Genomic DNA, 14,546 nt, shown 5'->3' on the forward strand with positions numbered 1-14,546 from the left:
GGATGGATTAAGTGACACTTTTTTTGTTCTGCCAGTATGGAAAATCTCAGTTTGTGAGCTATTGTTGCAGAGGACTAGCAATTTACTCAAGCAGAAGAATGAAGCAGCAGTTTTGGGGATAATTTGCCTTTTAGTGAAACTGAATCATGCGAATAAAGTAAAGCTCAGCTCAGGGTCAGCAGGACATTGTTCACTGATTATCTCCTGGTATGTTCATCAAGTTATTTCAGAGAGAACACTGTACAGTGCTTAAGGCTATTTTTTTTCAAAAGAATCTCTGCAAAAGGATCATGTTGAGTGTGGAGAGCTGTATAATGAACGCCTCTACCTATAAAATCCTCATATTAAGAAAAAATGTAAAAAGAAAGTCTTTCACAGAAGTCAAAGAGAAAATGAGCATTTTCTTGCTCGCTTCTCATATTTCCTCCATTAGGTCTCAGGTGTATGTAACCACTGAATCACTGCACCCTCTGTTCAGACGGTCTAACAGAATGACCAGTCTGTGCTTTCGTATGAGTCAGAAGAATCTCAAGCCTTCCTGTTGTTTCAGTACAGCTTTTAACACACCACTCAGCAAGGAATACAAGCAGTCCTTCATTTCAACCCAACATATTTTCCCAAATGATGGTTTCACGGCGTGTTGGCTCAAAACTAAAAGTTAAAAAATGAAAACAAATCTAGAAGAATGAGGGTAAACAGAATTGAGCTTAACAGACTTTTATGGCCCGCTCTTCATGTTTTTTTGCTTGAGGCCAGCAGCTCAAAGCTGTATTAACCACTACTTCCAATGCATTGAGAAACCTGTTGTCAGATACTATACAACTAAAACTTTTTGACGTCCTACTTCAGAAAACAGCAAATAGGTTCGGTTGGAGCTAAAACTGGGAAAGTCTGACCCATTTCACACAGTCTCAGGTCCAGTCAGTGTGTAAATTAATATGTTTTAAGAGAACATTTTCCTTCCTCTCCTTGTGAATAAAACAAGGTATAAAACTTTAATGTAGAGATGTAACCTTTTTTCAAAAAGGTCAGCACTTGCATTGGGATAATAAAAAGAAAATCTAACACGCTATAGTAGAGATTAATGAATGAACTCACTGGACCACTTTTTGCCATATCCATACTAAAGTGATATAACTAATATGTATGAAAGACTTTTGTATCTATGTTGATGTATCCATTAAGTGTTGCCTTCAATCGACTGTGTTGGACCATTATAACACTCATGGCACTCATTGGGTGTCATGAGTGTTAATAATGATTTGAGCACAAAATTTAGAACATTCAACTGATTAATTTTGAACTTCTCAGACAAATCAAACACTTAATTTAATGGAACTACCAGCTATGTAGGTAATGTTGGAATAATGTGACCGGGGGTAAGTGCATGCACAGCATTGTTCTGAAGGGTAAGTGCATCTTTAAGATAGCATGTAAGTCTATCCATTCAAGATAAGGCTGACACAATTGTCTACACCAGAGAGACTAAAACACATTAAAAGACTAATGTAGGAATCTATTAGGTCAATTGGACTTTTGGGCAGAAAAGACTCCTTTGTAATTTTTAAACTGTCCATTATGAGTCTTACACTTCTACAGATATTGTTATAACCAGTTTTCTCCTATGAAGTACACGATCTAAAGGAGAAGCTGATGCATTACCAGTTGTTCATCTAGCAGCCATAAACATAACTGTTATGAGGTAGGTTTAATCCAACTTTTTAGTGTTATTCATCATTTATTGTTTTAATGAATGTGTCCTCGGTGCAGGATTAAAATAAAATCCCATGGTCACTTGTCAGTTTACTCTACCTGAGCAGTGACCTTTAGGAAGAGCTATAAAACACTCTGCAAGAGTCACTGACGTGAACATTACACCCAGGAGTTCAGTCAGCATATACGGACTTCTTGTGGCCACAACATGTCAGTAGATTAAATGCCAGTAAGACCTTAAGGCCACTCTTAAACTACTGCATTAAAACAGACTAATCACTGTTAAATATTCATCGGGTAACTATTTGTTCAAATAATTATTTTACCTTCTCCATCAGTTCGTCTGCGTGTGTGAGAGTAAGGGGTTCTTCCTGTCTTTTTGTATATCTATTCAGCACCCACTTCATACCAGGAACAAATTGAGGCTTTGCTGAGCCTGTTGACATCTAAAGGATAGCCTGCTGTGGGATTATACAGGCTCATCGCCTGAGGCTGTGTGGCTTTCCTCTGTGTTTGCTTCACCGGTAAAAGGCAGAGACATAATTCTAAGATATTGTTTGTTTCTTTTTTTCTTTTTATGGCACTGATCTTCTTTTGGTAGCAAAAACTTCAACGTCTCAATTACAATTCACAGCCACTACTTTAAACTGTGTATCCTGACTGATATGGCCCATAACCACAAGTTTATCAGGCTGGGACACAGTTGGCATTCGCTATCACACATTCAGCTCCAGCAGTGAATTATGTTTTTGCTCTGATTTTATTTTTTACACTGTCAGTGAAACATGCTGTTTGTGTTGAAATTTGCAGAAGCACAAAATGATCACCCGAGGCCCAAGGCGTTACATTCTTTAGCACTCACCTAATTTTCCTATTTTTGGCGGTTTCCTCTTCATCCCAGGATATGCTTGCCAGCGGCTTATTATAACTAATTACGGCACAATTACACCACTTCATGTAATCATGTGGAACACAAGCCATGCAGTGCAACACATCTTAGTTACAGTTAAAGGGAAGAATGCAAGCTAAATGACTCCATTCATATTATAGAAACAATATCAGCTAGACTTGGTTAAACCAATGTTTGTTAGCACATCTATATATTATCATTGCTTAGAAACAGGACTAAATAAGAAAACAAGGGGCCAAATAAGGGACTTTGTTGTAACACCACTGCCTTGTCTCAACATCTCCTTAGGCAGCAGGACACTGGGTTATGGCAATATTGGGATGGGCTGTCTCCTAAGTTATCATTTATCTCACCCTAAAATTATCCTTTTCCTAACCCAGTCACTGAAAGTGAAAGTAAAAGCAGGAAAACCTAAAAGATTTAGTGAAAGAGAGAAAAGAAAGCATAAACAAGTGCAGGGCACAAAGGTCCAAAATGGGAAACAAACCAGGATCTGGTGGCTGATAAATCTGCAGATTTTTACAGACCTGATACTTCTTGGTGGTTAAATGTTCCAGCCCCAAAAGATACCTTGTTTGTAACGCTGACGCAAAGGGGACATTTAATGAAATTGTATTATGTGAGGCAAGGTGGACATGAAAACTCCGAAGCCAGATAGCTAACAAATGTCTGTAAAAGAAAAGAATAAAAATGTAGTAATGGCAAAGTATAAATCTTACCCTAAACCTAATTCAGATGCTGCGGTGAGACCTTAACAGTGAGATGCATATAAGAAAAAAAAACCCAAAAAACAAAACAATGAATGGAAGCAGAGTTAAATAGAACAGCTGTGTGAATATTACATCTGAGAGCATGGGGCATGTAACATAGCCCCTTTATCTCGGAGGCTAATCTTCTGCATTGTAGCCTGCTTTTAGAACTGCATTTAGAATGCATTATTTTTCATGTCAGTAAACACACTGAGTTTGAGGACTTTGAAGAAGAGATTACATAATGGTTGACTGCTGGGGTGACTGAAAAAGACAACTCTGTACTAAGCACAAATGTAACCAGCCTGAAATTATTTTACTAAACGATTTGAATATGGATAATTTGTTTGCAACCCCATCTATATTACACTCTGTCAAGATAAGTCCTGTCAAAGAAAACGGGGGGAAGTGTGCGTCAAACTCAATTTCCAGTGACAATCAATAAAATCAAACCACTCAGATGTGTGCTGTTGTAACACAGAGAGATTTATAAGGGGAAAAATATTTTACTGTCTGAAGCTTCACAATTCCTCTCAACTGAATGCCTAATAAACAAGCAAAGGAAAGGTTGGTGTTCAAAAGCAGCGCAGAGGGAACACTGTGTGCATACTGTAGGCTCATGCTGACTATGAGACGTAAACTCACTGCTGTGAGACAAGGACGGTGCTTTGCAAAGAACCCATCAAGAGAGCAATCATCGGGGAGGACCCGAAAGGAGCACGGCGAGATTAAAAGACCTGCTATCAATTTATCAAAGACGCCGCTGAGACGGAACTTCAACTTTAAGGCAGAATTGGGACATTTTCCACCTAATGACTGCAATTTATAACAGAGCATGGACAACTCTGAAACTAAAATCTTGAGAGCCAATTATAATAAACACTTAAAGTTGCATCCTTGTGAAGCGTACTTGTTGATGACGCTACCGACTGCACAAAATATGCTAATAACTCCTGAGAATTCCACTCAAACGAACACAAATGTATACCGCAGAGCTCAAGAATATTGTGTGGCACATGTCAAATGGGATTTAAGGTGCAGTAGAAAAGGAATGAAAAGATGTCAAGAAAACATGAAAAGAATAATGCTCCTTGTGTAACTTGGCTAACAACTTTGTTATAGAAAAACAAGCGGAGCAACAAATTTCTTGTCTTCTTCTTTCATTTACCACCTTGACAAACTCTGCAGCAGAGTAAAGATAGTTGCCTATGTGCAGTAGCATCTGACCTTTTTGGAGCCAGTCTGGGCGACTCTGGCTGTCTTACTGTGAATAATAAGTGGGCCTGCTCTCTCTTTGACCACAGACCTTCATCCAGACAGTGATTTCACACGTTTGCCAATGCCAATGACTCATTACTTCTGTCTTTTGTGTGTGTGAGTGTGTGTGTGTGTTTTTCGCACTCACTATTTCTTTATTTTGCTCAGGGGCTTAGGAAGATAAGCTGTTCCAGCCCCTCTCTAAATTACAGCTCCTTCACTGTAGCGACATCCCCAGCAGAGCCTGAATGTTATCACTCCACAGCGGCACGAGGAGCTCTCCATTTTAGATCTCTGGAGCTAAACAGTTTTTGTTGCTAACCTTGGGGCCCACTGCACATGAGCAAGTAAGAGGAGCAATCCTGATGGAGCTGCTGTCATGCTTTTGGTGATAACTTCAGCAGTGTCTGTGTTTTCTTGCAGTGCAGCAGGAAAAAAGTCAAGGAATTTGTAGGTGTAAATTTAACAAGCAGCATTCAAATAACACAAACACAGTTTTGTCAGCCTGTTTATACATTAATGATATATAGTGAGTTCGCTAAATAATGTATTGCTCACTCACAGGTTATGCTAACATTAATATTTACCGATAGATGGAGCATCTGAGCCAACAGCTCATGTGAGGTGGCACTAAGATCAGCTTTTATCTTGACCTTGTTCATCTAAACTACAGCTATGCTAAATTAAGTTGACCCTGGTGTAGGGGTATTTTTTATAGAAAACAAGTTGGGAAAAGGAGGGACATTTGTGACAATGCCACCAGCACAACCACAACTCTTACCATCAAGAAGCAAAATGTGTCTTGTATCAGGGATAATCACTTCTAATCGTCATGTTGGCAGACATGTTTGCCACCTTTCCCCTCTGAGGCTGTGATCCACAGAGTCTGTGAGCTGTAATTTACTGTAACAGGCAAGGGTACATTACACTTCGAGGTTGTTGATAGAAATCCATCTTACAGTCAGCTCTAGAGTGTGACTTGAAGGCACAGAGAGTAACAATATAAAGTCTTTAGAGCAACACTCGGCTTTCTTTTCCATTTTCCTTTCAGTTTTACGAACATCAAATATTCAGACATACTGTATTTGTAAAGAAAACAAAATAGCATATATCCCATAAAGCATATTTTTATCCTGTATGAGACACTGGAACCCACATGACTGCCTTTTACTTTCAGTCTATCAGCTCTACTGAACGTTGTGTGAGCAGCAAAAGGCTTAACGCACAGGCTTTTAAAATGTAAAAGTTAGTTGAAATCCTGTAGCTTGAGTGGGCTAGAACTGCTGACTGTGATGAATGAACCCACCATTAAATGATGGGCGCCACTGTATTCAAAAGTGCAGCAGTAACAACAACAGGGAATTCGTGTGGGAGGGGAGAAAAGGGTCACAGTGAAACTAAAATGCCAACTCTCAGTCTTTACAGTCCTACTGGGTCTGGAATCGAAACAAAGAGAAGAATGGGAAACATAAAAGAACAGGGAGGGAGTGAGGTTATAAGATGAATTTACCTTTTGTAATCTGATGCAGTGTAATTTTTCCTAATGTATTTAAAGTGCTTAGTCGTGATAGCGAGAGTTTTAGTCATATCCCAGACGTGCTGTCATCCATACCAGTTCTATAATCATGTCACCAGAAAATACCCCACTTCCCACTGAATTGCTCTCGAGTTTCGCATCCGCAGTCTCTGCTATCTGTGTCCCTACGATCATATTGGTTAGTCAGCAGTGACATCTTAATGTTCCGACTTGTGTTTCACAAAGGAAGGGAGCCGTCGCCTGTGCAAGCTCCCTGAGGTTCTCTAAAAGCTCCACAATGGCTCTACCTTCCACAATATGTAGCTCACTTTGATATACTCTAGAGTCAAGAGCTTCCAGCTGTGACCAGCAAGAAGAAGCCACATCAGAGTAGTGTTGTGGCCAACCCCCAATCCAGCGCAGTAAGGTGATATAGCAGATGCAATAGAATGGCTCTTTGTGAAAAGTTAAAGGTGATGAAAGGTGTATGGCAGGCATTTCATCTTCAGACATCTCATATGTAGTAAGTCGTTGTTCTCCTGCAAATATCCACTAAAAACTTGTGCTAAAAATACTTCTCTCAATGGGAACTTAGCACTATGTAGATGTTTTACAGAATACTTTTTGGAAAGAGCTCCGTCATTGAAATAATGCATTAACGATCTGTCAGACAGTTCACAATGAAAAACCATGCCCACACTGCTTTATTTCATTTTTAGGATTTAACTTGCTTTTCCATATATTAAAAAACCCCTGAAACATTTCCCTAAAATCACTAATCATTCCACCAGTCTTAATGTCCGACCCTATGCTCTAAGGATAAGAGACACTTGGAGACTTGTCATATTTTAAAATTCCTTTGGCACCACCACTCATAAGTGAGATTTAAAAAAAAAAAAAAACTCAACAAAAATGAGGAGGCCTTTTTACTGAATGTTAGTAACTCGGTAACCTCCAAACCTCCATCCTTCTTCATTAAGTGGCTTTACATGTATGTATGAGAACATACCGGATTCCAAGACCTCCAAAACCTCTGTGCTTTTACCCCCACAAAAACAAACAAAAAACTGCGGCTTATTCACCAGCAGTATTTTTTGATTGCTGCTTTTTGAAAATACCAGCACTTAGCATTAAGGTTGAGGAAAGATTGTGGCCTAGCAAGTAATATATGGTTAATTTATTAAATGTTAAGGTACTGTGATGGCTGCATGTACAGCTACACAGTGGTAATACCCACCATGTTAGTGTAGAGGCTTATACATTGCATTCACATTTGTCTTTAAATATAGGAATTAATTTACAGGACAATAAATGCCTGGTTTTGGCTTAGAATTAATTCACATATCCACATAACACTGCATTCTAAAATAAGTATGCACATTTTAGTTTACACTGTTATGTATAATTTAATCTTTGTTTTCTGAGTTACCTTAGTTGCAGCTGCTCCAGTCCCTTGATTGAGGACCCAAGAGGTGGAAAAGGGGCGGAGCGAGCCTTGATGGAAAGCTGCAAACTGGCTCATTCCATGACTCGGGACCATGGGGAGGGGGGGGGGGAATTGGAGTTCATTATGTCATTAGTTAGGTTTTGTGTGTTTTACCCCTTTTTGTGGGCTTATCAGCCACTATTTAAGTTTCCCCTTTGTCTGGTTAAGTTAGGTCGGTTTGTTTGAGTTACCAGTATGGTTTGTTAACTTTGAGTAGAGGGCTGTTATTTTGACCTCTTTTATGGGCCCAAGATTTTGACTCTTTTTGCATGATTTAACCAATTATGTTTTTGGGTTAAATAAAAAAATCCTTTTTTGACTTTAACCTGTGCCTAAGTTTCCTTCGCTGCTCGGTCCATCACAAGTACTAAATCACTTGAGGAATAAAGTCACAGTGATTGCCTCAGTACATGAAGGACATAGTACATCCTGTTTTAGTACTTAAGCAGGAAGTAATGGTTTTGCTTTACAGAGAGTTTTCTTCTAGGCATTCAGGCCAGTTTAGATATAATGTAATGGTTTTGGAGAGAAGGACCCAAACACTGGACATTACAAACAAGTAAATCCAAAATCATCCAGGAAAACAAGGAAACAGCACTAGGAAGTGAGCCGTAAAGCTTGATTCCTGCAATTTATAAGACAATCTGGTAGGTGGAAAGTGGAAACAGGGGAGTGTGTATACTGTTGTGATTGGCTGACTAAAGACAAGTGGAAAAGCAAAAAAAAGGCAGGATGCACCATGGATAACAAAATAAACAGTGATCAGACAGTATTGATAGGAATCCAAAAACAGGACATAAAAAGCTTAATTGTCACAATTGGAACGTTTTTTAGATATTCTTCTTATAATTAGCAAATCGAGGATAATCTGTAAATTAAAGAAGGCAAAGTGTGGTTAACAGGTTCCTCAAGATAATTGAAACATCACCTCTGAGTGACCATAAGTCATATTCATAACTACTGTACTGTATATTGCTGTCAACATTAAGGTGTCTGTTGGGTTTATCTAGGCACAAACCCCGCTCGAACAAAAGTCCAAACTGCACGACAAAACAAGACAAGACAGAGCTCTTTGTTGCACTCTAAATAAAGAAAGCACATTTTGTCAGCACAGACACAGATAAAGGAAATGTTAGAAGGTTGAAAATAAATCGTCTGACTGTCTGGCCTTTTCTTCATATTGATAGCCATATTAGGACACATAAAGGCAATGATTATATATCTATATATTTTAGCACAATATAAAAAATATCAATTCAACAGTGTCTTTACTTGGTCTTTTATTTAAATTGTGTGGTTCTCAAGGTGTGATGTAATGGACATAAAAGCAAAACTATATTCTACTGAGTTGGAAAAGGCCTCTGGGTTACTTCATTCAAGTTCTGCCGGTGGGAAGCTCCAGATGCCACACCTGAGACTTTGGAGGCAATTGGTAAAACAACAGCAGACTTTTTTTTTAATGTTGAGAGCTACTAATTGCAATTTCTTCTCAAAACACTGATGTGTCACGTGTACCAAACTGAATTTATTAGTAGTTCGATAAAGGAAGCGATGGAAATAATGGTTGCAAGCAAAAGTGGGAAACAAAGCTGTTGGATTTTTTCTTATTAATGGGTGGATATTTGTAGTTTGTGTCAAAAAACTGAAAAGAATAAGTGATGAAGGCATAGGACTCTACAGATGAAAACCAGAATAACTTTTACACATGACATTGGGCGTAATTCATGGTGTCCATTATACAAACAACAAATCACAGCTGAACAAGTGTAAAGAAACCTTAAAACCTTCAATGGATATCAGTTTTTCACACATATTCCATCTAATCTAGAGAAGTTAGATAACATTTAAAGACCATTGTGTTCTGAGGTGAGCAAGCAAGAAGACAAACACGCAACGCCAGGAAAAAAATAAAGAAAGGAATTGCTGGAGCTATATCTAGGGGCTCCACCCCAACAGCTGATGTCTCCAAACACTACATCAAGTGTCAGCTTCACTCTGCACATATGCCGCACTCCAGCAGCTGGGCTGTAGTCAACATGAATGCAAACAAAAGACCAACACAGTGACAACAGTAGTGATGATTAAATTCATTAGGGAAATGTCTCCCTGTAATGCATGGCAATTTGAGGTGAAGAAAGCACATGAAAATGCCCTGCACCTGCACTCTCTTCCTGAGTGCTACTTTTCTGTACATTCATTATTTTAGCAGAGATCAAACGTATCTGACTGCCTTTACACTCCTCCCAGCTTCAAGCTTAGATCCTTTTCTTTATTTCCTCAGCATTCTGTGCATCCATACATCTTTCTGTTGGTGAAGGTGAGCGAAGAAGCCATGAGGGAGAGTTTTCTTCACATAGCAGATGAGATGCCACAGAGGGTTTAAGGCTAAATCCCAAGTTATTTTCCACTTAATTTTTGAACTGCTATTGCCCTCCATAAAAGCTATTCCACTTACGCTAACAGGAATTGATCCCCTCTCTATTATTTCCCTGTGCCTTGCTTAATAAAAAAGTCCTCTAGTTGTCATTCCTCCTACATCGCTCTCATAATTTCCTTCACAAAACAACAACTTTCTAACGTTCTCTGTGAGCCTTCTGTGCACGTTGAGCTTCTCCCCACGGTAAAGCTGCCCTACTTCTGAGTGCGTCCTAAGCATCCATCTGCCATACTCGTAAATTGTGTTTCCCTGCGATTGCAGGTTATCTCATTTGTCAAAGCAGGCCTATCAATTTCACCAAGCAGTCTCGACAGAAGGCATTAGCCCTCCAGCGTCATTCTGGCATCAAGCATTGACAGACAATAAATGCTAGTGATATCAACATATCAGATGAGCACTGCTGACAGTTCTGTTGGGACTGTTAGCAATGAGCAGCTAAAGACACAAAAGCAATTCATGCTTTTGTTGTTTTCTGGCTACAAAGGAATGCATATCAGTTAAAGGAATGTAAAAAAGCTTCAAATTGCTAAACTTAAAGCAATAATTGAAGGCAAACAGCTATGTGCCATGTGCTGCATGTTAGCTGATAGCCAAGCATTAACAACACTGAAGGAATAATTTGAATTAAAGTTTTAAGATTAATGCCTTACAAATCCTGGATCCTACAGTTTCCAAAAAGGAATTCTAACACCTTTAGCAGAAACATTCCCATGTGTTTCAAACGCCGGGCCCTCTTCTGTAACACAGTTGCTCAACACTACACACTCACCACACCCAGTCTAAACCAAAAAAAGAACTAGTGACATCACAATTCCTGTAATAACGTCATTCTTCACGAGCCACATGAGAAAGTGTGTAACTGCTGAGGCTGAGTAGAGCCATTCACTCACAGATGCATTCAGGGTTAGAGCATCATATGAGTGTTTTCTGTTCCTTAAAGTGGGCGGGCCTTGGTTTGCAGTAGATAATTTATTCCTGAATTAGAATCTACCACTGTTTAAATCAGAATCTATTCCTCTTTGTTTATTGTTACTGTCAGTGCAAACTGATTTAACCATGATTATTAATCCACACACATAAAGAATGTGAATTTCTGTTTTCAGTGTCATTGTACAGTAACTTTGACAAGGCATAGAGAAGGTTGTTTATTTGTTGTTGTTTTGTTTTTTCATTGTCATTTAGTATAAAGTACCAAATGACAATGAAAACACTATGACAACATAAATGAGGGCACTTGTTCAATGACCTCAATAGAGAATAGCAAACATAGCATTGAGACAGACATTTCTCTTGAGAGCCAGTGAATGATGGTGAGCAAGTCCAGGGGTATATCAGCCAAACAGACTCAGACTTCAAGTGAATAATATGCGCCTTCATAGGTTTTTGGTTTATAAAGAGTTATGACTTAGATATCAAATGAAATAATACCTTCTGCCTATTATTTAGGATTTATTTCAAGTATGCACAGGGATTTCTTTTGATTTTCTTTCTTTCTTTTTTGTAAGAAAGGCTCTCTCTTCACCAGAGCAATCTTGATTTTTTATTTATTTATTTTTTAAATAATCCAATGATTACATTGTGAGATAGTGATTTTCATAACCATCCATTTTCAGAACAATTTGATGTCCAAACATCGCCTCTATGCCACCACCAATACTAAATAAACAATCATAATAGATAGCTTTTCCAAATTCTCTTTATCTAAACACAAGCACCTGGACAGTGTAATGACTGAAAAATGGTCATATTAGTCCTACATAAGCTATTCCTGCTCCATTCAGACACATTGCACATTTGGACAATGAGATGGACTGTAATAAATTAGGCCTACGTGGCTCTGGGAATAAACAGGGTGTGGCGCACCTGTCAATGAGTCATTTTGCATCAGAATATTGCTTGTTTTTGTTGTTGTTTTCTGAGTAAAGGCTGTTGGGTCTCTACAGTAGATGATTTCCTTTTGTTTTATTTTATTATTATTATTTTCTTTTTACAGAAACTTCCTCACTCTGTGTGCTGGAAAGAAATTCTCCATGGTGGGGACAGTCTGGGTTGGGGCGCAGCCATCGATGTCGATAAAATATCAGTACAAATCCCTCTGTGGAAAGGAAACGCTCCCTCTGGGCGCAGTTTGACTGCGCTGTCCGTGGTGCTGAAAAGACTTCAGCGGCCGCGGAACAGGTTCCACCTCCGGACACGGAGTTCGTACTCCGTCCCCGCAACTGCCAAGTAATCCACAAGAGGGTGGTGATTACAGTGGGTGGTGGCGTTGGAGCCTCATGGCGGCCATCCCTTAACCACACACACACACACTCCCGCATTTGCGTACCTGCCAAACCAATATTTTCGTTGGCGATAACCAGCACATATCGGACATGCGATTAAAACCTTTTATTCTCTCTCTCTCTTTCTAGCTCTCTCTCACTGTCTCTCTTTCTCTCTCTCTCTCTCACACACACACACACACACACACACACACACGCAGCAGCAGCACCAGTCCATCCGTGTAACTTAAAGGGAGTTTAATAAACGTCTCAGCCTACTGTAATCACAGGGGGACGTTTTGGAAAGAGTAGGCTAATCTCTTCCTTCCCTCAATCCCCCCCCCCCCCCCCTCTCTCTCTTTCTCTTTCTTTCTTTTTCTCTCTCACTCACACACACACACACACACACACACACACACACACACACACACACACACACACACACACACACACATTTGCAGACCAGCAAAAGGGGCACGTTTATGCACACCAAGAATTAGCATGCATCGGACACAACTCCCCATCCTCTCAGCCTTATGTCCAAGCGCAGTGTTATTTTTCTACATAGGTACAATAAAGAAACGTAAAAATACATTAAAACACAGCGTAAAGCTCCGACGTTTCTCCGCCGATCAAGTTACTTTCTGAGAATACCTGTAATTGCCCAGAAGTGTGAGCCACTCTTCACTGAATTAACACAACGCCTGCCTTAATTCCGCAAATACAATCGAATGATGTATCACTTGGGTTTAAATCCATCATCGGTGTATTAGAATCACACTAAAAGATGATTTGTAACCAATAGACGCAGCACATATACATAAAAGACAATGCAATAAAACTGTTAAGTGCATCTTCAATCCCCGTGTAGTGTAAGACAGGCAGAACTCTTGCACGAATCGGACATTTAAGGTTTCGACTTACCTTTAAGGGCAGGAAAGTATCCATTATGTGCCGCCGCGAGCTTTAAACGGTACACTCTTTTTTTTCCTGCTTCGAGTCTAAAGCCGCTCCCTTCCCATTCATGCACTAATTCCAGAAGAGGAACTGCAAAAGCAACTGCCCGACCAGCCGCATATCGCTTCTTCTCTCGCTCCTGACAATTTTTCCCCCCACCAGCAGATGCTCTGGAAAAACCTGCGCTTTTGCCGGGAGCCAAGCTGCGACACAGAGCTTCACAGCATTTTTTGTAGTTTTTCCCTTTAAGTAAAAATAACTAGCTCGCTGCTGTGTGGGCTCGTCTGCATATTTCCATGTGAGAGTGCAGCTACATGGCATAGGCGTTTGTCTATTTTTTCCCCCCGCGGTGCAGTAATTACTAGTGTTCACGTCCTTGGAATCGGTTGCTTCTCTTTTGTTCCTAAACACTTATCCAAGCAGAAAGAATGTCTCCTTTTAAAACGAAGTAAAGGCCGTAAGTCCAGAAGAAAACTTTCTTGTTTGTTTTCAGTGATTCGGAAGTTATTAGTTAGTCCAAGAGTGAGCAGATGGCGAGACGCGAAATCTGCGCCAGAAAGACTGCAATGGAGCGGCGGATAACCCTAGATGGCACAAACACCATGAAGTATCACGGAGCCCAATGGACAGGCGGTGGGTGGGGGAGAGGGGGGCAGAAACAGGCAGGTCACCCAGACGTGCAGTGCATGTATGCAAACACCCACTGTAGCGAGTTTGTAGCGATAATTGCGCGTAAATAGCCACTTTGGCACGGTCCACAGCAAGCACCGTTCTGTCTGCAGAGGATTAACGATCACGGATTAGCGTGTGCTTAGGGCTCACTGCAACAAAGTAGCCTATCAGGGCTGTGAGCGAGCCTGGTTCTGTAGCATGTTGCAATCTGTATGAGTATGTGGGCATTTTTCCTGTGCATTACCCTACCTGCAGAAGCTCTTAAATGCTTGCAGGTTGCATTCTCTTTGACCTTCAAAGACCAGCAGAACCCTTTAAACAATTAACAGATATTACACAAAAAGTGAAGAAGGGAATGAACTGGTAGATTTACTGTGGTCACAGAAAATACATGAATTAATATTTAGAATAATCAGTGTTTCCCCATTAACTGAACTGTGGAACTGTTCTCTCAGACCTTTTTATTCTTAAGTTTCTCGTGTTGCTTTTTCCTGATGTCCTTTTTGGTATGGCTTCATCTATCACTATGGCCATCTTCCTCTGCTTGTCTACCAATAGCATCTCTGGTTAGTTAACTCAGGCCAGAAA

General features: G+C 40.0%; 1 protein-coding gene across 3 annotated transcripts in view; it reads right to left on the reverse strand.

The window, feature by feature from the left end:
* The window catches only part of LOC147306764 (leucine-rich repeat and fibronectin type-III domain-containing protein 2), a 144,709-nt gene extending 130,637 nt beyond the window's left edge, over positions 1-14,072 (reverse strand). For all 3 annotated transcript variants that reach the window (XM_086274746.1, XM_086274743.1, XM_086274744.1), the window contains exon 1: positions 13,254-14,072. The gene's annotated coding sequence lies outside the window, so the exon portion shown is untranslated. The remainder of the gene's footprint in view (positions 1-13,253) is intronic.
* Between the last annotated feature and the right edge of the window lie 474 nt (positions 14,073-14,546).

The sequence above is a fragment of the Aulonocara sp. 'chitande type north' Nkhata Bay genome, linkage group LG19, assembly GCF_057382095.1.
Source record: "Aulonocara sp. 'chitande type north' Nkhata Bay isolate Kocher_YH1m ecotype deep benthic linkage group LG19, A_spYH_male_GT1.1, whole genome shotgun sequence".
Classification (NCBI taxonomy): domain Eukaryota; kingdom Metazoa; phylum Chordata; class Actinopteri; order Cichliformes; family Cichlidae; genus Aulonocara; species Aulonocara sp. 'chitande type north' Nkhata Bay.